Here is a 23,820-nt window from a genome sequence, read left to right as displayed (position 1 = left end):
GGAAGCAGTGTGTCAGGCAGTGAGGGTCAGTTTAATCAGTAGCTGTTACTATTAGTTCCACAAAGGTTCTTTTCAGGACTGGTATGGTAATAGGCTTGTACACGTATAATATTCTATCTTCCAAATATAGAAAGAATATTATACTTGACTGCTGCCCTTCTGCTGCAGTCTGCTAATCATTCACAACCCACTTGTTCCACAAAGCTCCTTATAAGGACTGGTAACTTGGTCTGTCTAGGGTGCTACACTACATAGGGTTGAGTGAGGTACAGTCTGCCATTCTATAAGGACTGGTATCGGTCCACAATACATAGGGTTGAGGTGCACTACTGCTGACGGCTGCCCTATACTGCAGCAGTCCTTCATCGGTATAGGGACTGAGAGTTTTGTCACAGGGTCATTTAAAAAATGACAGGCAGAGGAAGAGGCAGCCCTTCCGCAGGGGTGGTAGGGGTAGGGCAGGAGCAACAGGCTTGAGCCAAAGTGGGAAGTTGCAGAAGGTGCGTTCAATTACTTTAAAGGACGCACCAGACTTAGTTGAGTGGCTCGCTCAGCCTTACTCTTCTGCACCCTCCTCATCCTCTCGATCTGCACCCTCTTCTTCACTCTCTGCTATGTGCACCCCCAAAGACACTACCACCAACAACACCACCACCACCACCACATACCTTCAGCTTGAGTCACAGGAATTATTTTCCGATCCATATCAAGACATTTCTGATGCGCAGCCACTCTTGGTATTGGATCAGGAAGAGGAGGCAGCAACAACCGCTACTCAGCAGTCTGACGACAGTACCCAGATCAGCCCAAGGAGGAGGTTGGTCCCCGGTGTTGCTGCCTACTCATATTTTGAGGTGCTCCCACCATCCCTGAGCTATGCTCATTATGAGGGGCTCCCACCATCCCTGTGCTATACTCATTATGAGGGGCTCCCACCATCCCTGTGCTATGCTGACTTCCTCCTGGGGCTGCTTATGGTGCAGGTGTCAGTGCTGTATATCACGGTGCTGATGTCAGTGCTCTCTATCACGGTGCTGTTGTCAGATCACTCTATCACGGTGCAGGTTTCATTGCTGTATGTCATGCTGCTGATGTCAGTGCTCTCTATCACGGTGCTGCTGTCAGTGCCATTTCCGTAGAGATATTCATCAAATTCCTCGGACATCTGGTCTGGAGTCGCCAAACGTTTGGTGCGATGGATTTATTTGTATTGATTTTGCCTGTGATCAATACTCGTTTGTGAGTAGCCATTTTGCTATTTGATTCAATTTTAAATAAAGCTGTTTTATGGTAATGCACTAGGTCAGTGCGCCTTCCCCTTCTTTGTATTTTATCACGGTGCTGATGTCAGTGCTCTCTATCACGGTGCTGTTGTCAGATCACTCTATCACGGTGCAGGTGTCATTGCTGTATGTCACGCTGCTGATGTCAGTGCTCTCTATCACGGTGCTGCTGTCAGTGCTGTATATCACGGTGCTGGTGTGAGTGCTTTATGTCACGCTGCTGATGTCAGTGCTCTCTATCACGGTGCTGCTGTCAGTGCTGTATATCACGGTGCTGGTGTGAGTGCTTTATGTCACGCTGCTGATGTCAGTGCTCTCTATCACGGTGCTGCTGTCAGTGCTGTATATCACAGTGCAGGTGTGATTGCTGTATGTCACGCTGCTGATGTCAGTGCTCTCTATCACGGTGCTGCTGTCAGATGACTATCACGGTGCAGGTGTCATTGCTGTATGTCACGCTGCTGGTGATCATCTCCTGCACCCTCTTCTTTGCCTACCCTGGTCCCTGACCATTCCCTCTCCTCCATTGCCTTCATGCGCTCCACAGTCCTGAATTGTCACAACAATTTCCTATATAAAAAAAGAATGCTTGTAGTTGTCGATCCCAGATTCACCTCATACATGTGTTATGTCATTGGCCATGTGGTGGGACTATGTTTGCACAGCTATTAATTATTTTGTGGCTGCAAATTTGACCTGTAGGTTTGCGAACTTCGCCTCCCATTGAAGTCAATGGGGCCCGCCACGAACGTTCTGGTTCGCAGACTATCGGCCGCGTTCGTGAAACGTCTTGTCGGAAGTTCTTCCATCACTAGACCTAATTGTAACAGACTGACTGTCCCTGCTCCATACAGCGTCCTTTCCCTACACTGACAAAAGACAGAATGTAAAATGGCCGCCAGATCAGGTCTATTTATAAGGTAGGGGGTATGTCCATGTGCTGAAATGTTTCAATTGGCTGTCCTGTACCCCATGATGGATATGTCATGGGTCAAAGTTCTTCACAATGTAAACACATATGTCCACCGCGAACAGCATCAGAAGTCCGCCGGTTTGGGTTGAATGGCGAACGAGCAAAGTTTGCCGCAAACCGACCGCCAGGCGAACCGCAAGGCCATCTTGAATTGTAACATCCTAAAACCCTCCCTGTCCTCCCCTCCTTCCCCCCTCCCTCCACATTGTAAACCAGTTTTGTGGCTCCTCTGACACCTGGCCAATTGGGCATCCAGCCTGTTGAGCCCTACTTCGGGGGCTTTTATATGCATGTACTGATGTCAGTGATGTACTGACATCACCGCTTACTGTCACGCTCTGCTTTGCACAGGCGTGTTATTCTGCTTTTTTTAAATTTTGCCAGCCGCCTTCTATTGTGCGCTACGATATTGTGCTCCATCTGTATAGACGTACATTGACTATTTTTTTTTTTTGCTTTAATAAACCATCAAATTTTACCTATGGCGATGCATCTCTGTTTTCTCCCCATGGTTGTAACTACCAGATGAGATCATCCAGTCTTACCTTTTCTCTTTGAGCTGGACCCAGTGCTTCACTACCAATTTTTCAGTGTGTCAGCTGATACTGACATATCGGGATTTTCGGATTGCCTAAATTGGAACTTTTGGAGACGCCAGGTCTGTGAGTCATTTGTAGAAGCCATCTGCAGCAGCGGAAGACCTACCCAGGATTGGGTGACAAGCCCTTTTCAGCTGGTAATCTGATAAGCCTGCATTCCTTAAGGTAGTGGATAGTGATGGCCGAACGGTTCGCCCGGCGGTCGTTTCGCGGCGAATTTCCGACTTTCGCCGTCCGCGGGTTCGAACGCCTTTTTCCGTCGTTCGCCCCGGCGGACTTACGTGTTTAATGTATACAAGAACTTTAACCTTTCGTGACACGTTTATCATGTGTTACAGGACAACCAATTGAGACATGACAGCTCATGGACACTTGGACATTCCCCCTAACCTATAAATACACCCGATCCGGTGGCCATTTTACATTCTTTCTTCTGTCACTGTAGGGAAAGGATCCTGTGTGGAGTAGGGACAGAGAAAACGCTAGCTATTTGGTACACAAAAGTTCTTTTCAGGACTGGTATAGGTGTTAGGTCAGCAGCCTGAGTTTCTTTTGTCAGTTTAGATAAAGGGACAGAGCGCTGTATGCTGCTATTTTAGGGACAGCTCAGCCAGATTAGTCTTTCTTCATCATCATCATCATCATCATCATTAGCTGTTACTATCAGGTCCACAAAAGAGCTGTTCCAGCTAATCGTTCCAGCCTACTCTTTTTTGCCAATTTGTATAGGGACAGGCAGGAAGCAGTGTGTCAGGCAGTGAGGATAATTTTAAAGACTTGCTGTTACTATTAGTTCCACAAAGGTTCTTTTCAGGACTGGTATCAGTGGTACGGTAATAGGCTTGTACACGTATAATATTCTTTCTTCCAAATATAGAAAGAATATTATACTTGACTGCTGCCCTTCTGCTGCAGTCTGCTAATCATTCACAACTCACTTGTTCCACAAAGCTCTTTATCAGGACTGGTAACTTGGTCTGTCTAGGGTGCTACGGTACATAGGCTTGGGTGCGGTACAGTCTGCTGTTCTGTAAGGACCGCTATCGGTCCACAATACATAGGGTTGCCGTGCACTACTGCTGACCGCTGCCCTATACTGCAGCAGTCCTTCAGCGGTATAGGGACTGACGCACAGTCTGCTAAACACTAATACACAACCTGCTTGGTCCACAAAAGTTCTTATAAGGACTGGTAACTTGGTATAGGGTGCTACGGTACATAGGCCTGAGTGCAGTACAGTCTGCTGTTCTGTAAGGACCGCTATCGGTCCACAATACATAGGGTTGCCGTGCACTACTGCTGACCGCTGCCCTATACTGCAGCAGTCCTTCATTGGTATAGGGACTGACGTACAGTCTGCTAATCACTAACACACAACCTGCTTGGTCCACAAAAGTTCTTATAAGGACTGGTAACTTGGTATAGGGTGCTACGGTACATAGGCCTGAGTGCAGTACAGTCTGCTGTTCTGTAAGGACCGCTATCGGTCCACAATACATAGGGTTGCCGTGCACTACTGCTGACCGCTGCCCTATACTGCAGCAGTCCTTCATTGGTATAGGGACTGACGTACAGTCTGCTAATCACTAACACACAACCTGCTTGGTCCACAAAAGTTCTTATAAGGACTGGTAACTTGGTATAGGGTGCTACGGTACATAGGCCTGAGTGCGTTACAGTCTGCTGTTCTGTAAGGACCGCTATCGGTCCACAATACATAGGGTTGCCGTGCACTACTGCTGACCGCTGCCCTATACTGCAGCAGTCCTTCAGCGGTATAGGGACTGACGCACAGTCTGCTAAACACTAACACACAACCTGCTTGGTCCACAAAAGTTTTTATAAGGACTGGTAACTTGGTATAGGGTGCTACGGTACATAGGCCTGAGTGCGGTACAGTCTGCTGTTCTGTAAGGACCGCTATCGGTCCACAATACATAGGGTTGCCGTGCACTACTGCTGACCGCTGCCCTATACTGCAGCAGTCCTTCATTGGTATAGGGACTGACGTACAGTCTGCTAATCACTAACACACAACCTGCTTGGTCCACAAAAGTTCTTATAAGGACTGGTAACTTGGTATAGGGTGCTACGGTACATAGGCCTGAGTGCGTTACAGTCTGCTGTTCTGTAAGGACCGCTATCGGTCCACAATACATAGGGTTGCCGTGCACTACTGCTGACCGCTGCCCTATACTGCAGCAGTCCTTCATTGGTATAGGGACTGACGTACAGTCTGCTAATCACTAACACACAACCTGCTTGTTCCACAAAAGTTCTTATAAGGACTGGTAACTTGGTATAGGGTGCTACGGTACATAGGCTTGAGTGCGGTACAGTCTGCTGTTCTGTAAGGACCGCTATCGGTCCACAATAGATAGGGTTGACGTGCACCACTGCTGACCGCTGCCCTATACTGCAGCAGTCCTTCAGCGGTATAGGGACTGACGTACAGTCTGCTAAACACTAATACACAACCTGCTTGGTCCACAAAAGTTCTTATAAGGACTGGTAACTTGGTATAGGGTGCTACGGTACATAGGCTTGAGTGCGGTACAGTCTGCTGTTCTGTAAGGACCGCTATCGGTCCACAATAGATAGGGTTGACGTGCACCACTGCTGACCGCTGCCCTATACTGCAGCAGTCCTTCAGCGGTATAGGGACTGACGTACAGTCTGCTAAACACTAATACACAACCTGCTTGGTCCACAAAAGTTCTTATAAGGACTGGTAACTTGGTATAGGGTGCTACGGTACATAGGCTTGAGTGCGGTACAGTCTGCTGTTCTGTAAGGACCGCTATCGGTCCACAATAGATAGGGTTGACGTGCACCACTGCTGACCGCTCACCTATACTGCAGCAGTCCTTCAGCGGTATAGGGACTAAGAGTTTTGTCACAGGGTCATTTAAAAAATGACATGCAGAGGAAGAGGCAGGCCCTTCCGCAGGGGTGGTAGGGGTAGGGCAGGAGCAACAGGCTTGAGCCAAAGTGGGAAGTTGCAGAAGGTGCGTTCAATTACTTTAAAGGATGCACCAGACTTGGTTGAGTGGCTCGCTCAGCCTTACTCTTCTGCACCCTCCTCATCCTCTCGATCTGCACCCTCTTCTTCACTCTCTGCTATGTGCACCCCCAAAGACACTACCACCAACAACACGACCACCACCACCACCACCACATACCTTCCGCTTGAGTCACTGGAATTATTTTCCGATCCATATCAAGAGGACATTTCTGATGCGCAGCCACTCTTGGTATTGGATCAGGAAGAGGAGGTAGCAACAAGCGCTACTCAGCAGTCTGACGCCAGTACCCAGATCAGCCCAAGGAGGAGGTTGGTCCCCGGTGTTGCTGCCTACTCTACTTATAGCGGTGGGGAAGGTGACGTTGATGATGACGTGTCTAGTGATGTCACGTGGGTGCCCACAAGAGAGGAAGAGGAGGGGAGTTCAGAGGGAGATATGGACCAGCAGATAGGGAGGAGAAGCAGCAATGACTTACATTGCACAGCAGGGACAAAGCAGACTGCAAATGTATCAGGAGCGAGTCATCGACCATGTACGGTCACATCTGGCGCTCCCAGGACACCGGCACATGGCTCCGCAGTGTGGGCTTTTTTTAACGTGTCCGCTGCTGACAATAGCGTTGCCATCTGCAATCTTTGCAGTCAACGCGTTAGTCGCGGTAAGCCCAATACTCACCTAGGGACGACCGCCTTAAGAAGGCACATGAGCAGCCATCACCGAGCCCAGTGGGAGCAACGGAACACACAAAGCCACACTGCAGGCTCTCACCGTCCAGCCTCGTCTTCTACTTCTCCTTCTCCTCTCTCCTCACAATTGTCCTCCACTCCACCTTCCATCACGCCAAGCTCACATTTTTCTGCAAAAAGGCAGGCTTCCGTGGGCCTAATGTTTGAGCGTAAAAAAATGATGACGCCGGATAACCCTCTTGCCCAACGGTTGGCGGCTGGCTTGTCAGAACTCATAGCCCGCCAACTACTGCCATATAAACTGGTGGACTCGGAGGCCTTTCGCAAATTTGTGGCCATTGGAACACCACAATGGAAGGTCCCAGGAAGGAAGTATTTCTCAGAGAAGGGCATCCCAGAGCTATATGGCCATGTTCAGCGGCAAGTGAATGTATCTCTGGCACACAGTGTCGGTGCCAAGATACATCTGACCACAGACACGTGGTCTAGCAAACACGGGCAGGGAAGGTATATCAGTTTTACTGCCCACTGGGTGAACCTTCTGACGGCCGTCAAGCATGTAACCCGTGGCACCCGTGTAGATTTGGTTTTACCGCCACGGATTGCATGCAGGCCTGACTCTTCTTCTCCTCCTCCTACTCCATCCTCCTCCCTCTCCTCCTCAGCTGCCTCCTCCTTTTCCGCTGCTAGCGTCTCTTCCACTGCACCGCCCAAGCTCCCCAGAACCTATTCCACATGCCAGGTGAGACGTTGCCATGCCGTGCTGCGTCTGTTGTGCCTGGAAGCAAAGAGCCACACTGGCCCGGCACTCCTTTCAGCTTTGCGTTCACAGGCAGATGAGTGGCTAACACCGCTCAATTTGACAGTTGGTAAAGTGGTGTGTGACAACGGTGCCAATCTGCTTAGCGCATTGAAACAGGGCAAAATCACGCACGTGCCGTGCATGGCACACGTCTTAAACTTGGTCGTGCAGCGATTCCTTGTCAAATACCCTGGGGTCCAGGACATCTTGCGGCAGGCAAGGAAAATCTCGGCCCATTTCAGAAGATCTTACACGGCCATGGCTCGCCTTGCTGACATTCAGCGGCGACACCATCTGCCGGTCAGACGTCTTATTTGCGATTGCCCGACGCGATGGAACTCAACCTTCTATATGCTTGATAGGCTGCTCCAGCAGAAACGTGCAGTTAACGTCTACCTGTATGAACTCTGCGAAAGAAACGGTTCTGGGGAGCTGGGTTTTTTTTCACCGCGCCAGTGGCTGCTCATGCGCGACACATGCAGACTTCTGCGGCCATTTGAGGAGATCACCAAACTGGTCAGTCGCAGCCATGGCGCCATCAGTGACATGGTACCTTATGCCTTCTTTCTGGAGCGTGCATTGCGTCGTGTCATTGATCAGGCTGTGGAGGAGCAGGAGCGGGAAGATGAGGAAGTCGCAATGCTGGATGAATTCCCAGGGGGGGCTACTCTATCTGAGACAAGTCAACAACAGGAGTCTGATGAGGAGTCAGAGGAGGATGGTGCCGGGGCGGATGAGCAGGAGCAAGAAGAGCATGCTTTAAACCTTTCTGGGATCCCTGTTGTGCGAGGATGGGGAGAGGAGAATGAAGAGGACGACATTATCCTGGATGATGAGCAGGAGCCAGGCCACCACACCGCTTCCACTTTAGTGCAAATGGGGGCCTTCATGCTCCAGTGTTTTAATAGGGACCCCCGTATAAAAAGCATGAGGGTCAAGGACCAGTACTGGGTGGCAACGTACTTAGACCCCCGGTACAAACACAAAATGGCGGAAATGTTACCGCCGTCGCAGAGGGCTGTCAGAATGCAGCACTTCCAGGCCTTGCTTCGAGAAATGCTGCATTCTGCTTTTGCGTGCGCTGGCAGAGGAGCAATTCCCACTCCCAGAGAAGGATTTGCGGGTACCAATCCAACAGCGCCTGCAAGAAGAGGCCGGTTTGAAGATGTGTTGGTGACTTCGGATATGAGGTCATTCTTTCAGCCGACCCATCGACAGGTGTCATCCGGATCCAGCATCAGGGAACGCCTAGACCGTCAGGTGTCCGACTACATTGGGTTAACGGCCGATGTGGACGCTCTGAGGAGTGATGAACCCCTAGACTACTGGGTGGGCAGGCTTGACCTCTGGCCAGAGCTTGCCCAATTTGCAATCGAACTGTTGGCTTGCCCCTCATCCAGTGTCCTGTCCGAAAGGACGTTCAGCGCAGCAGGGGGGATTGTGACCGATAAGCGTACTCGCCTAGCTCACCACAGTGTTAACTACCTCACATTTCTAAAAATGAATGAGGCATGGATCTCGGAGGAATTCAACACATGTGATCAGTAGACCATGTATATGTCTATAAACAATTTTTGGAATCAAGCACACAGACCTTCTTAATTCATTTGGCTCACTTCCCTGACCCAAAAAAGCACACCGTACTATATGCCCCTACCCTCCTCTTTGAAGAGGTTGAGCGGTGTCATATTTCTACTGGGGCTGCTTATTATGAGGGGTTCCCACCATCCCTGTGCTGTGCTGACTTCCTCCTGGGTGTTCTTATTATGAGGGGCTCCCACCATCCCTGTGCTGTGCTGACTTCCTCCTGGGGGTTCTTATTATGAGGGGATCACACCATCCCTGTGCTGTGCTGACTTCCTCCTGGGGCTGCTTACGGTGCTGCTGTCAGCGCTGTATGTCACGGAGCTGCTGTCAGCGCTGTATGTCACGGAGCTGCTGTCAGCGCTGTATGTCACGGAGCTGCTGTCAGCGCTGTATGTCACGGAGCTGCTGTCAGCGCTGTATGTCACGGTGCTGCTGTCAGCGCTGTATGTCACGGAGCTGCTGTCAGCGCTGTATGTCACGGAGCTGCTGTCAGTGCTGTATGTCACGGAGCTGCTGTCAGCGCTGTATGTCACGGAGCTGCTGTCAGCGCTGTATGTCACGGAGCTGCTGTCAGCGCTGTATGTCACGGTGCTGCTGTCAGCGCTGTATGTCACGGAGCTGCTGTCAGCGCTGTATGTCACGGAGCTGCTGTCAGCGCTGTATGTCACGGAGCTGCTGTCAGCGCTGTATGTCACGGAGCTGCTGTCAGCGCTGTATGTCACGGAGCTGCTGTCAGCGCTGTATGTCACGGTGCTGATGTCAGTGCTCTGTATTACGGTGCTGCTGTCAGTGCTCTGTATCTCCTGCACCCTCTTGTTTGCCTACCCTGGTCCCTGACCTTCCCTCTCCTCCATTGCCTTCATTAGCTCCATAGTCCTGAATTGTCAGAACAATTTCCCAAATAAAAAAAAAATGCTTGTAGTTATCGATCCCAAATTCACCTCATACATGTATTATGCTATTGTCCAGGTGGTGGGACTACGTGCTACCCCCTAATAATTACCCCGTGGCCGCAAATTCGACCTAAAGGTTTGCGAAATTCGCCTCCCATTGAAGTCAATGGAGCCCGCGGCGAACGGTCGTTTTCGCGAACGTTTGTGTCCGTTCGCGTTTCGCGTTCGCGAAACGTCCCGTCGGAAGTTCGTCCATCACTAGTAGTGGAATCACATTGTTCCCTGACCCATGAAGATTTGTCACAGGGTATCGCAACATTATCATCGTGTTGATTACTACTATCACTGACTGTTTTGTGCATATTTGCTTTTATCACCAGCACCATTGACTTTTTGTAATGCATTTTTGATCCGGTCTATAGTGTTCACTAACATTATGATAATTCTGGTGTGACACACATATTTATGCACAACTGCACTTTAATTTTGTGTTTTTATTCACTTAATTATTTTTGATTTTTCATTTATTGTTTGTTTACCACTAGCACAGCTCCTTATGTTCTACACTTTTATATGGCTATCTGGTACCCTGGGTCTCTCCTCCAATGAAATTAGGAGTGATTCCAGAGGCATTGGTGGGCACAGCCACTCCATGTTGTTTCTCTCACCTAATTCTTTTTTACTCCATAAGCTTAAACTTTTCTTCTACGCCCGTTTTGATAAAAAAAAAAAAAAAGAAATCTATACTTTATTCCATTCTAATTCTTTCAATTTCTTCCCAGTCGGCTGCCTCTTTTCCCAGCTTTATAATTGATAGATCCAGTTTACTACAAAATCAGTCTATATCTTCTGGGATGTGCAACGTTGCTGAAACTGGTTCTTAGGAGTCAAACAGGTAAGAAACCCCCCACCTATTACCAATATTATTTTCTTGTAGGTGAATTGTTGGGATTTCAATGCCCTTCTGCGAGGTAATGTTTCAGGAGATAAACCTGTAAAGATTAATAGCTTATTTCCCATGTATTCCATGGGTATGGAGTTTTGTGTACTTTGAGACACATGTTCTTTCATTTCGTAATGGTGAAATCTTGCAATAACGTCCCTTGGAAGGTCTGCTGAGGATTTATTAATTTTCTGTAAATTCATTAAAATCAGATATTAATAGATGCTTCTCTGGCACCCTTAAAAATAATCACATATAATATGAGAGGATTAAATAGCCCTAATAAAAGTTATCAGATATCACAGGAGCTGAAAGAACTCTCAGCTAATATAGTCTTCCTGCAAGAAACCCACTTAAAATGGGCATCAAAAATTAGCCTTGAATCTAAAAATGTTCCCTTATGGATGCATAGTTACTATTCTAATAGATCTAGGGGGACAGCAATTGTGTTTGATAAAAACACACAATTTACACTAAAGGCAGTGGAGGCAGACCCAGAGTGGCGATATCTATTCATCAAGGGGTCCCTATTTAATATCGACAATACCTTGGTAAATCTATACTGCCTTAATATACGCCCCCCTAATATCTTCTTGAAAAAAGTACTTCATAAACTGGAAAGTTTTAGAGAGGGAAGATTAGTAGTGGCCGGAGACTTTAATTTTGTCTTCGATCCAGCTCTGGACACTCAGCCCCTCTCCCTGAGATCAGAAGGAAAATATCTACGGCAATTAAACATAAACTTCACCAAATGCAATTGGTGGAAGCATAGAGAATTTTACATCCGAGAGATAAAGACTAGGGTTGAGCGGACACCTGTATGTTTGGGTTCAATGGGTTTGGCCAAACTTCGCAAAAAAGTTTGAATTCGGAACCCGAACTTGACCCCAAACCCGAACCCCATTGAAGTCAATAGGGACCCAAACTTTTGAGGACTAAAATGGCTCTAAAAAAGCAATGGAAAGGGCTAGAGGGCTGCAAATGGCAGCAAAATGTTGTTAAGAGCATGGCTCTGCAAACAAATGTGGATAGGGAAATAACTTAAAGCGGTTTGGTACCTAAAAATTAAACTTCATATTATTAAAATCACAAGATAGAATACTTACCTAAATGAACCCTGAAAAAAAAAATATTCTTTACTTACCTTTTATTTCAGATGTTTCTGCTGACTTCCGGGTTGTCCTCTCGTGGGAGTAGGCGTAGTTATCGTCCTCGCAATGGTCCCTGGGAAATTTCTAAGCTATTTCCCAAGAATCCATGGGGGGACAATGAAATTGCGAAATCTCGTGAGATTTCGTTAGGACGCCGGTCACGTGACGAGGGCGTGTCCGAATTTGCCATTTTTAAAGTGGGCAGGCAGCTGTATCTGCCATTACCACCATTGCACACTGAGCATGTGCGAGATGGAGCGGAGCATGCTGGGAGCCGAGCGTCATCGATATACAGGAAGTAAATGCCTGTGGGCTTCAGACGCCCACACTTAAAATGGAAAACGCCAGAGCACTTTTTTAAAAGTCATCCCGAGGAAAAGAATCGTCGCGCCGGGGGTCAAAAAAACGCTGGACGTGGATGCTAAGCGAAGGTAGCAGTCGCCCACCTGTAACACAGGTAAGAAAAAAAAAAAAAAAAAGAGCGGAATCCCGCTTTAAAATAACATAAAATACATAAAAATAAAAAATAATAATAATAGATTTAATTTATATTGCACTTTACATCAAAAAGATCTCAAAGTGCTACAAGTTAAAATGAACAACTATACAGATAAAACAAACATCTAAAACGATCAAAAAGCTTTGCTAAAAAGAAATGTCTTAAGGCCTTTTTAAAACATTCAGTAGAATGAGGAGCCCTAAGGATGTCAGGTAGGGCATTCCACAGGAGTGGGGCAGCTGCCCAAAAGGCCCTGTCTCCCATTGTCCTTAGTCTAGTTCTGGGTATGTGAAGCAGATTCGCATGAGTGGAGCGGAGGGAAGGAGTTGTGTTTTGCGAGTTAAGAAGTTCTTTAAGATATGGAGGGGCATGTCCATAAATACATTGATGTGTAAGAAGGCAAACCTTATACTCAATCCGGGCGGAAACAGGAAGCTAATGGAGTGAGTGGAGAAAGGGGGTAATGTGCTCATGTTTCCGCACTCTCATTAGAATCCTTGCTGCAGAGTTTTGAATGTACTGAAGCCTCTGCAGACTCTTTCCAGGAATCTAAAGAGGGAAAACACTGCGCTATAGTTTGTGAAAAGATGGCCACAACGGCCACAACAGCAGCCAACACCAAAAACAAACAAAGTTCAACAGGTAGAATAATAAAAACAGTGTAGCGCTTCAATAATAATAAATGTAATCAACATAAATTATAAAAATAATAATGATAAAACAGAAATCGCACAGAACTAAATGCCTAGAAATAAAAGTCCAACATAAGGCACTCATTCCACTATGTTGATGGCATAGGAGTGACCAAACCGTCACAGAGAAGGAAAATGGTGTACTGGACGAATGTGTTCATGCGGGTAAACTTGATTGTAAGCATCAGTGAAAAGTAGATAAATACTTCTTACCGGAACAGTTGGACTCACACAGTCATATGACGGTTGAGTCTAGAAGGCTTGGGGTCACAATCTGGGACCAAGGAGTGTAAGGAGAGAGGTCAGTTGAGCTGGTGGAGGAGCTCCAGGCGGTTGTAGGCTCAATGGTGGATCCTTTCAGATGGAACATCAAAGGTCAAAGTAATCAAGCTCAGACGCAGCCCGTTGTACCGATACTCCAACCTCCCCCGAATGGGGAGGGGGGTGTTTGTGAGGTTTTAAACCAAAGCAATGGAAAAAAAGAAAAAAAGGCTCCACATGGTGCGGGTCAAACGATATAAAAACGTTGGTTTATTGAAGTCAAAAGGTAATGAATGACTTGGTGATCACATAAAAAAACAAAATGAACTTAAAAGCAATGTGGGGTACCAACAGCTCGCCCGACGCGTTTCGACATATGTGTCTTCAACTGGGGCATGTTGGAACCCACCACATTGCTGACAAATATATAGAGAATGAGAGAGAGGTTCCGCCTAACAGGAGGCGGGAAATCCAATCTCAGACAGCCTCTTAAAGCTACAGTGTACAATTTAGTCAAATCAGAGTATACTAATTCAGACACTATAAGCAAATACAAATAACATCTCAGAATATCACTCATACAAACTGTTAGATAGGTATTGATGACAATAAAATCTAGAAAATAAGTAAAAAGTAAGCCACCATGCTCGCGCGTGGATAGCACTAAATAGATTACATTGTTCATAGCCTAATCAGATATATAGATGCAGGATGATTCAATTCACTTATAAAGCATATGCAGAGAACACATCAAGCACTAATACATAAAGATCAGACCTGCGTTGTTAGTTATACATAAATTACATTAAACCTTTACCAGAAACTGCCAGTTTACATTTGCATTATTCACAGCCTCATCAGACTTATAAATTGCAGACAGCCCCAATGCACATACAGAGCGCATACAGAGAACACATCCAGTTCTAGCTGTCTGCAATTTATAAGTCTGATGAGGCTGTGAATAATGCAAATGTAAACTGGCAGTTTCTGGTAAAGGTTTAATGTAATTTATGTATAACTAACAACGCAGGTCTGATCTTTATGTATTAGTGCTTGATGTGTTCTCTGCATATGCTTTATAAGTGAATTGAATCATCCTGCATCTATATATCTGATTAGGCTATGAACAATGTAATCTATTTAGTGCTATCCACGCGCGAGCATGGTGGCTTACTTTTTACTTATTTTCTAGATTTTATTGTCATCAATACCTATCTAACAGTTTGTATGAGTGATATTCTGAGATGTTATTTGTATTTGCTTATAGTGTCTGAATTAGTATACTCTGATTTGACTAAATTGTACACTGTAGCTTTAAGAGGCTGTCTGAGATTGGATTTCCCGCCTCCTGTTAGGCGGAACCTCTCTCTCATTCTCTATATATTTGTCAGCAATGTGGTGGGTTCCAACATGCCCCAGTTGAAGACACATATGTCGAAACGCGTCGGGCGAGCTGTTGGTACCCCACATTGCTTTTAAGTTCATTTTGTTTTTTTATGTGATCACCAAGTCATTCATTACCTTTTGACTTCAATAAACCAACGTTTTTATATCGTTTGACCCGCACCATGTGGAGCCTTTTTTTCTTTTTCTTTTTTCTTTTTTTCCATTGCTTTGGTTTAAAACCTCACAAACACCCCCCTCCCCATTCGGGGGAGGTTGGAGTATCGGTACAACGGGCTGCGTCTGAGCTTGATTACTTTGACCTTTGATGTTCCATCTGAAAGGATCCACCATTGAGCCTACAACCGCCTGGAGCTCCTCCACCAGCTCAACTGACCTCTCTCCTTACACTCCTTGGTCCCAGATTGTGACCCCAAGCCTTCTAGACTCAACCGTCATATGACTGTGTGAGTCCAACTGTTCCGGTAAGAAGTATTTATCTACTTTTCACTGATGCTTACAATCAAGTTTACCCGCATGAACACATTCGTCCAGTACACCATTTTCCTTCTCTGTGACGGTTTGGTCACTCCTATGCCATCAACATAGTGGAATGAGTGCCTTATGTTGGACTTTTATTTCTAGGCATTTAGTTCTGTGCGATTTCTGTTTTATCATTATTATTTTTATAATTTATGTTGATTACATTTATTATTATTGAAGCGCTACACTGTTTTTATTATTCTTTCCAGGAATCCCAATAAGAAGTGCGTTACAGTAATCCAGTCTGGAGGAGACAAAGGCATGAACCAGCTTTTCAGCATCAGAAAAAGAAAGAATTGGACGGAGTTTAGAAATATTACGAAGATGGTAGAAAGAAGTCTTACATAGATGATTTATATGGGTTTCAAAAGTGAGTTGAGAATCCATTTTTACACCAAGATTTGTAACTGTTGATGAGAGGGGAATGTTAGAGCCAGAAAAAGTAATGCTGGTTATAGGTGATGATTTGATCTGATGAGGAGTGCCAATCAGAACAACTTCTGTTTTGGAACTGTTTAATTGAAGAAAATTATGCTCCATCCATACCTTTATCTTCTCCAGACTGGTGGAGAGTACTGATAAAGATGACTGAAGATGGAGTTTCAGCTGTTGCATTTACATAAAGCTGTGTGTCATCAACATAACAGTGGAATGAAATTTTATGGCGGCTGATAATTTGGTCAAGGGGCGTGAGGTAGAGGATGAAAAGAATGGGGCCAAGAACTGATCCCTGGGGGACGCCACAAGTAACTGTATGTGGATTTGATTTAAAATGACCCAGGGAAATATACTCTGTCAGGTTTGTGAGGTATGATTTGAACCAACTGAGGGCTGTGTCGTTGAGTCCAGTGGTAATATGCTGGAGGCATAGGTACAGTAAGTCATTAAGAACCTCAGATCAGGTTCTGCTCCAGGCCCCGATGGTCTCCCTAACCCAGAAGAAGTCAGTAATTATAGACCCATCTCCCTCATCAATAGCGACTTAAAAATCCAAACTACTTGCAAATCTAGCTTCCTTCATTAACCAATATGTTCATAAGGATCAAGTGGGGTTCATCCCGGGCAGACAGGGCCCTGATCAGATCAGAAGAGCCATAGACATAGTCTCCATCCTCCAGACAAACTGGCCAGGAGGTCCAAAACAATCAGGCATGCTTTTATCACTGGACCTTCAAAAGGCCTTCAATTTGATCTCCTGGCCATACATCTTTACAATCCTTGAACATTGGGGCTTTATGGGCCTGATCTAAGCTCTTTATTCAAATCCTAAAGCCTATATTAGGCTTCAAGGCCACTACTCCAAACCAATACATATAGCCAAAGGCACCAGACAAGGCTGTCCTTTAGCTCAGCTAATCTTTGCAATAGCAATGGAGACACTCGCCATCTCCATTCGCCGGGACCTCCACATACAAGGAGTTCAATGCGGCTCTCAGGTTCACAAATGTGGCCTGTTTGCAGACGACAAACACTGATGCCTAGTCATGGATTTCTATCTTAGGGAAAAAGGCACATGGTCATTTCCGTCCCTCTCCTTACATTCACTCCTAGGGGTCAGTGGTTAAGTTCCTAGGGCACAGCTAGCTCCCATTAGGGGTGTCCAGGGAGGAGGTACACCTCTGACAGGAATACCAACCCTTCACTCTAACACTACCACGTCTGCCTAAAATGATTTGACATTTTATATCTCTGACGTGTTACACTTGGTTCATCTTGATTCGCCGCCAGTAACCTTTATATGTTTTGACTGAATCGATATTCTGAATTTTTTTTTTTGAATTAGGGTACACCCCAAAAGAGTGAGAAAGATCAAAAACAACAATGGCTGGGTAAGGCCGGTATACATGTCTATTCTGCACAAGGTACGGACAAGTCCTGTGGGATCCATGCCTGGTTCATTTTAATGAACATGAGCTTGTCCACATTGGCTCTGGACAGGCAGCTACACTTGTCTGTGATAATGCCCCCTGCTGTGCTAAATACACATTCAGATAATACACTGGCTGCAGGGCAGGCCAGCACCTCCAAGACCTAAAGGGCAAGCTCAGGCCATGTGCCCAATTTGGAGACCCAGAAGTTGAAGGGGGCAGACCTGTCATTCAGTACATGTAGGCGTGTGCTCAATACTGCTCTACCATGTTGGTGAAATGCTGTCTCTGCTAACATGTTCCATATCAGCTGGTGGTGCTGGTTCTTGTGGCGTGCTGACCAAGCTTTTCCACATTTCAGCCATGCTAACCCTGCCTTCTGAGGTGCTGGCGGTGCCCCGGGTGCGTTAGCGACCTCTTCCTCCTCCTCTGCCTTGTGCTTCCACTGTACCCCCGCTGTCAGGTGGGAATGCCCCCAGCAGCGCGTCTACCAGTGTGCGCTTTTACTCGCCCATTTTACAATCACACTCCAGTGAGGGAACTAAGGACGGTACGTTGTCCTTGTAATTGGGATCCAGCAGCGTGGCCACCCAGTAATTAGCACCAGTTAGAATGTGGACAACTCGGCGGTCGTTGCGGAGACACTGCAGGATGTAATCGCTCATGTGTGTCAGGCTGCCCAGAGGCAACAAAAAGCTGTCCTCTGTGGGAGGTGTATTGGCTGTGTGCTCTGTATCCCCCCAGCCACGCACCAGTGATGGCCATGAGCTGGTCTTGGTGCCACCCTGCTGTGAACACGGTTCCTTCTCCTCCATCTCCTCATCATCCTCCAGAACTGTGCTCTTGCTGGACAATTGTGTACCTGGCGTTTGTTGGTGCAGGAACTCACCCTCGGAGCCACTTGTGAATGACTGCCCTGAAAGCCTTTGAAATGATCCCTCTTCCTCCTCCTCCTCCTCCTGTGCCACATCCTTTTCCATCATCACCCAAAGCGTTTTTTCAAGGAGGCATAGAACTGGGATAGTAATGTAGAGAATTGCGTCATTGGCACTGGCCACGTTGGTGGAGTACTAAAAACAGCGCAACAAGGCACACAGGTCTCGCAGGGTGGCCCAGTTATTGGTGGTGTTCCGTAGAGCGACTCACGCGTGCGTGCTGCAACTGAGACTCCACTATTGCCTGCTGCTGCTTGCACAGTCTGGCCAGTATGTGCAAGGTGGAGTTCCACCTTGTGGGCACGTCACATATGAGGCGGCGAGCGGGAAGGCCGAAGTTACGCTGCAGCGCTGACAGGCGAGCAGCAGCAGGGTGAGAATGCCAAAAGTACACACAGATGGCCCGCACTTTCTGCAGCACCTCTGGAATATTGGGGTAATTTTTAGGGAACCTCTGGACCACCAAGTTCAGCACATGTGCCTTGCAAGGGATGTGCGTCAAACCAGATAGGCCCAGAGCTGTTACGAGATTTCGCCCATTATCGCACATCACCAGGCCGGGCTTGAGGCTCACTGCCACCAACCACTCATCGGGCTGTTGTTCCATGTCCCTCCACAACTCCTGCACGATGTGGGTTTTTTCCCCCAAACAGGAAAGTTTTAAAACTGCCTGCTGTCGTTTACCCCTGGCTGTGCTGAAGTTGGTGGTGAAGGTGTTACGCTTTTGCACCCTGCTCCCTCTTCTGTTGTGCTGGTGACTCTGTGCGACCACTGCCTCTTCCTCCGAACTACACAGGTCACCTGCATGACCTCACCGTCCTCCACATCTTCCACCCAGTCTTCACCCCTGCCCTCCTTTTCGGTCGGCACAATTGCGAAAGCAGCAGCAGTTGGCACCTGTGTTTCGTCATCATCCGAGACGTGCTGTGATGGTCCTCCCATGTACTCATCTTTAAACATAAGTGGTTGGGCATCGGTGCACTCAATATCTTCCACTTGTGGGGTAGGGCTAGGTGGATGGCCCTGGGAAACCCTGCTAACAGTCATCAAAAAGCAGAAGAGACTGCTGCATGATTTGGTGCTCAGACTGCTTGGCTGATTTGCAAGGGGGTGAGGTGAAAGACTGATAAACAGCAGGTGCCAACTCTGATCTTTCAGCAGTAGACTGGGTGGGAGACAATGTGAAGCAACTGGAGGCACTGTCAGCAACCCAATCTACTATCGCCTGTACTTGTCCTGGCCTCAACATTCATAGCCCTTGTACACGTTCCGATAACCAAATCCGTCGTATTTTGCCCAAAACTAGTGTTACATACAGACGGTCGGACAAAGTTGTTTGGAAAATCCGATCGTTCGGAACATGATGACGTTTGGTCGTTGCGATGGGACTACGTTGTGGCTAGTAGCCAATCGCTTTGGTCTAAGAATTTGATCTTAGCATGCGTGGCACTTTGTCCGATCGGAATGCTCTACAAACGATCGGACAAAGTCTGATCGGATCATGTTGTTGGAAAACTTTATAGCCCTGCTCTAAAACTTTGTCGGACGGATATTCCGACAGGAAACAGTCCGATGGAGCCTACACACGGTCGGATTATCCGACAACACGTTTTTCCACCGGAATGTCCGATCGTGTGTACAAGGGCGTAGAGCCGCATTAGGTTTGACCAAATACCGATGCAGGCTCTGTTGCCTACTCGCACCTGAGGAAGGTGTTTCACTTGTGCGTGTAGCTGGAACAAATCGACCACTTCCTCTCCCTGCAACAGGAGCTCCACCAGCAGCACCACGACCCGGGGCACATGCCTTATTTGACGTTCTCATATTTCTCAAATTTAGGATCTTGCCCTAAATGGGTGTTTTTTTGAACAACAGAATAGAAGAACAGTATCTAAAGGGTGTATCTCACACATACAGATAAAAAGAAAATGCTATTCAAAAAATTTTTTTTGCCTTAAACAATTTTTATTGGAATAGCAGCATAGAAGAACAGTATCTAAAGTGTGTATCTCACACGTACAGATATGCAGGAAACACTTGTTTTTGCCCTAAATGGGTGTTTTTAGAATAGTAGAATAGAGCTACAGTATCTAAATGGTGTATCTCACATGTACAGATATGAAGTAAATGCTATTCAAAAAATAATTTTTGTTGCCCTAAATTATTATTTTTTTGAATAGCACAATAGAAGAACAGTATCTAACGTGTGTATCTCACACGTACAGATATGCAGAAAACACTGTAAAATATTTTTTGCCCTAAATTGGGGTTTTTAGAATAGCAGAATAGAGCAACAGTATCTAAAGGGTGCATCACAGTGCTGGTGCATTGATCTTGCATAAAATGCCCACCGACGCCAACCTAACAGACGGATTAAAATGTTATATTTTCTCTGGCACTGGGCTCAGGGCAGTGTAAAAACATTGTGCACTGCACCCACACAACAAAATCAAGGTAGATCGCTGAGTAATTTGATTTCTGAAGCAGGACTCCTATCTAATTCTCTTCCTCAAAGCAGCAGCAGCAGCAACCTTTCCCTACACTACCTAAAGCAGAGTGACGTGCTGTGCTATGTGCCTCTAGCTTATATAGAGGCTGGGTCACATGCAGCCCTAGCCAATCACAGCCATGCCATTAGTAGGCATGGCTGTGATGGCTTCTAAGGGCACACAAGTTAAATGAATGTTAATTGGCTGCCCTGCAGCTGTTAAAAAAGCGCTATTACATTACCGAACAACGACCCCGAACATACAGTAAATTGTTCGGGTCGGGTATTGTCCGGGACCCAAAAACCCAAAAGTCTGGTCAACCCTAATAAAGACTTTACATACTACTCCTTAATACATTCATCTTATTCTAGAATTGACTATATCTTATTAGACCATCACCTGTAAGCCCTCGTACACATGGTCGGACATTCCGACCACAAAAGCCGTCATATTTTTTCCGACTGATTTTGCCTGAAACTGGTGTTGCATACACAGGGTCGGACAAAGTTGTCGGAAAATCTGATCGTTCGGAATGTGATGACGTTCGTTACAACGGGACTACGTTCAGGCTAGTAGCCAAGAGCTTTGCTCTCGTAATTTGATCTGAGCATGCGTGGCACTTCGTCCAATCTGAATTCTCTACAAACGATCGGACAAAGTCCGATCGGATTTTGTTGTCTGAAAATTTGAGATCCTAATCTCAAATTTTTTCCGCCAGAACTTCCGATGGAAAAAACCGATAGAGCCCACACACAATCGGATTTTCCGACAATATAATCCGATCGGACCTTTTCCGTCTGAATTTCCAACCGTGTGTACAGGGCATTAGAGGGGTTACGGAAGACAGAAATTAGGTCAATAACTCTCTCAGACCACGCTCCGATGGAGATGGACCTTGAGCTCGGGGACATCCCACTCAGATAGTGGTGTTGGAGAGTAGACAAATCTCTCCTACATGACTAAGATAATTGGGGAGTTAGAAAAGGAAATTAACCTATTCTTTAAAGAAAATGATATAGAAATATTAACCCATCCATACTTTGGTTAACGCATAAAGTTTATATGAGGGGGAGGTTGATGTCGGAGAGGGCCAAGAGTAAAAAATAAGACAAACCCTTCTGGGAGAGATTCAGGCTTTGGAACAGCTACATAAAAGATCACTTGAAGACCAAACTATGACTATACTGACCAGAAAACAAGAAATTTTGAGATACCTGATAGAACAGGATACTAAATGGGTATTTAATTAAAAAAAAGTAAGAAATATTATGAAATGGGGAATAAGCCAGGAAAACTATTAGCTGTGATAATTAAAGCTAGAAGCAATGTAAATTATATAGCAAAAATAAAAGATAACAAAGGTGAATTAAAATACTCTACAAAAGAGGTTACAAAGATTCTTCAAGAATACTACCAAATGTTATATAAGGTAAATAATATACAAAACCCCAATGATGTAAAATCTATAAGGAACATAAGATTGGACACTAACAGAGCCTCACACTCCTTTAGGAACTTTCCTAAGCTTTAGAGAAACCCTGGGAAAAACATAACATTATCCTAGTTTTAATCAACCCTCTGAGAGGCTGAGTACTCTGATCCCTTACTGCCACAAACCCCAAAAACTTTCAAACCAAGACTCTTAACCAAGTGGACAAATATCTAAATCTATCACTCAAAGAAACTGAACAATGCCGCTATACATCTTGTTAAAAACAAAACAAATCAAATAGGCTTATCATGGAAGGAAATCCAATTCAAACTTATACATAGGTCTTATTAGGCCTTCAATATACCTCTAAAAGGCCTCCCTCCTAATGCAAATTAGATCACCCCAACCCTGTCCATTTGCTTTAAAAATGACATAATGGTGAGAAATACTATCATACATTGTACATTCATAAATACACACAGCTCTGCCCCTCTTTATGTCTACAACGTACATACTGTATACCCATTAAATCTACGCAGTCAGGAAATGGAAGTTAGACCTCTTCTTAAAATATTATATCTGCTAGAAGCCACAAAATATTCAACATTGGCTCTCACTAGTGATAAAACTGCTCTGGGTTTAGTTCAAGCAGGGTTCATAAAGCTTCAAAGTTCATCTGCCGAACCTGAACCCCAAATCTTTCAAGTTAAAAATGCTTATTTTTTGGGCTAATAGGCATTTGCACAGAATGCAGGACTCGTCCCTGCCCCCAGCGCCACGTCATAGGTTTTGATTGACAGCAGTGCTAGCCAATGGCTGCGCTGCTATCAATCTATCCAATCAGGACATGAGACACCAGATACAGATGGTGTGCTCATTCCCGGACAGAGGATTACAGCGTCCAGGTAATTAAATGGGGGGGGGGGGGGGGGGCTGTAGCACTAATAAAAGTTTTTTCATCCTAATGCATAGAATGCATTAAGGTGAAAAACCATGAGGGTTTACAACCCCTTTAATCTGAGCGTGAGCCTGGCTGGCCAAGAAAGGGGGGGGCAACTGTGTACCCACAAACCATACCAGGCCACATACCCTCAACATGGAGGGGTTGCCCTGGCAAAGCACCTTGCCCCCTTGCTGATGAGAACAAGGACTTCTTCCCTACAATCCTGGCCAGTGGTTTTGGGGGTCTGTGGAGGCATATCGGAATTTGGACCCCCTCTCTTATATGTAAATGTGCAGTCCTTTATTAAATGATAAAAATCCTTAAAAAATCCCCCTATTTTTAAAATTAATTGTCAATCATAATGCTCACCCCGTCACCTAAAAGGAACAGGGATTCCATCTGATATCAGTGGTCCCAAGGGACACCATGGATGCAAGCCCCCCAGTTTCCATAGGAACCAGTGAAATACGGCAGGGTGCGGAACAGGCTATTCATTTGAATTCCCAAACAGCCAAACCTAAGTTCAGACTGAACCATTTGCTCATCCCTAATGTTGGCTAGAAGGTTTTATGTTATATTCTATATGATGTATGCTATAAACTATGTTCAGATATGATTACCGCTGCAAAATATTTCCAACTGTGGATATCTAACTTTTCAAGGTTCAAATATGAAGCTACATATTTCTATCTGTATACTGTATATAATGGTGAAAATGCATAACTGCTTTAATGTAAAAAAAGAAAAGTTTCAGCAAAAAAAAAAAAAAAAAACTATCTGACTTTGTTTATATACAATGATATGTACTCACTGAGAGGAATTCAACAAAACT

At 45.8% G+C, this 23,820-nt stretch overlaps 1 protein-coding gene across 2 annotated transcripts in view; it reads right to left on the bottom strand.

The window, feature by feature from the left end:
* Window positions 1–23,820, bottom strand: part of LOC143928074 (complement factor H-like) — a 1,075,600-nt gene that overhangs the window by 810,817 nt on the left and 240,963 nt on the right. The gene's annotated exons all lie outside the window — the stretch shown is intronic.

The sequence above is a fragment of the Lithobates pipiens genome, unplaced genomic scaffold (genome assembly GCF_037356315.1).
Source record: "Lithobates pipiens isolate NorthernLeopardFrog02 unplaced genomic scaffold, aLitPip1_a1.2 Scaffold_23, whole genome shotgun sequence".
In the NCBI taxonomy this organism is placed as follows: domain Eukaryota; kingdom Metazoa; phylum Chordata; class Amphibia; order Anura; family Ranidae; genus Lithobates; species Lithobates pipiens.
This window is presented reverse-complemented; position numbering and strand designations above follow the sequence as displayed.